Source organism: Mastomys coucha, unplaced genomic scaffold, assembly GCF_008632895.1.
Source record: "Mastomys coucha isolate ucsf_1 unplaced genomic scaffold, UCSF_Mcou_1 pScaffold15, whole genome shotgun sequence".
Classification (NCBI taxonomy): domain Eukaryota; kingdom Metazoa; phylum Chordata; class Mammalia; order Rodentia; family Muridae; genus Mastomys; species Mastomys coucha.
This window is the reverse complement of record NW_022196897.1, coordinates 129,123,430-129,125,457: the sequence shown is the minus strand read 5'-3', so window position 1 is coordinate 129,125,457 and position 2,028 is coordinate 129,123,430.

Sequence of the window (2,028 nt, the reverse complement as noted above, 5' to 3'; positions counted from 1 at the left end):
CCCCCCCCCCCCGTTGGTTAATAAGAGGTTTCTTACTTGGGATTTCTAGGGTGCTTTCTCATGTTTACACTGAGGGCATACCTGAGTTATACAAGCTAGAATCCAAGCATGAAAGAAAGAGGGTGCTCCCTGGAATGGTTCTGGGGCAGGGAATGGGAATGTGCAAGAGAAGTGTGCTAACCCGGCTGTATCTGTGAGTGCTCGTTTCCTTTTCCCCTCCGCCCATACCGAGACCAGGTTGATTCAATCACTTGCTAAAGTGGTGGGTCCAGAATTTAACCTTGTGTCTTTTTGATTTTAGAAACACTCATTTTCTACCCCCCACCCCCAAACTAGTCTCTTTTATTTTGATTTTAATGGGCAATGTTGTTTTCTCTGCATGTATGACTGTGTGATAGTGTTGAATCCCCTGGAACTGGAGTTATAGGCAGTTGTGAGTTGCCATGTGGGTGCTGAGAATTGAACCTGGGTCTTTTGAAAGCATAGCCCCAGTGAGTGCTCTTAACCACTGAGCCATCTCTCCAGCTCCCAACCTAGTGTCTTTTAATTCTATTTAGTGAAAACGTTCTATGGCCTGGGGAAATGCTCTCCTAACATGTCTTTAGACCCAACTAATTCATTCATTCATGATTGCTTTAGCACATACATAAACATTGATGATGATGATGATGATGATGATGATGAAGCTCTGTTTCTTCTGATTGCTTACCAGCATTCAGTCTTTGGGTTGTTAATGTGTAGGACCAGCTCTCATCCCTTCTGTTAACTTAGTAGTGCATTTGGAGTTAAATGGGGCCAAGTAATTTGCTTTGTCCCCATTCAATGATATTGTCTGGAAATGTTCAAAACCGTTTAGCCATGAGTTCATTCTCTAAGATGAACATCAGTACTCAAAAACAGTAGCTCCTTCAATAAGTGCACAGGGCAAAGGTTATAGCTAACTCCAGACAGATGCATCTCAGGAGCAATAAGCAAACCTTTGTTGTTTACACCCATAATGCTGGGGTATTCTTATCATGACATAAAACAGCGTACATGCCAATGTAAACTACTGTTCTTGTCTGCTGACTCAAAGCAACTTGGGAGGAAGATTACAGTCCATCGCATGTCTTATTTCTTGACAGGAGGGACATCACCTTCCTCAATTATTAACTGAGTAGATCACCACATCTGGCTTATTAGCAGATAGTTTGCACTGTATTATATGGAACAATGCTTTCTTTCTCCTTTGGTCTATCTTCGGGATATATTTATTTCCAATGGGACATATTCTGTGGGGTAGACTGAATTGGTATTGATTCTTTAGTGTGATGGGATAATACACCCAAATCCTTGTCATGGTCTGAGTGAGCCACTCCACCCCACTTCACCCATTTGTATTACGGATGCCCTCCTATGTGTGCACATATGGAGGCTGGAGCTCAACTCCAGATGTCTTCCTCTCTTACCCTACCCCTTAGTCTCTGAGACAGGGTCTCTCATTGAACTTCAGCTCACTCCCTGGTTCAGTAAGCTGGCTGGCTGGAGAGCACCCTAGATATGCTTGTTTGTCCCCCCAGCTCCAGCACTGGGGTAACATAGACTTGTGATGCCAAATTCTCCTTCTACCTAGGTGCGGGGGTGGGGAGGGACTTCAGGATGAGCAGAGAGCACTTTACTGAGTCATCTCCCCAGACTCCCATGTAACTCCCCACTTTGGCTGTCTGTGAGCCTGTCATTTGAGCACCAGGATGTGAGCAGACTTGCTGCTGAGGAAAGCCTGGATGAACCTGTCTGGCAGGGCTTCTGACATTACTAACTCAGAAGGACAAGAGCTATGGTGCTGTCTCAGCCGATCAAAAGACCTGCAGCTAGACGAACCGTTCAACAGGGCTGGGGAACCAGAGAGCAGCGATAAATACTTGTCATTGCTGGACTCTTAGTTCTGGGGTGGTTTGCTCTGTAGCAACAGCTGATTAACACATGATGTTAAAGGCCATGGATGATTTATGGTACCCGTTACATGTGGGTTTTGCTCTCTGGGAAGCT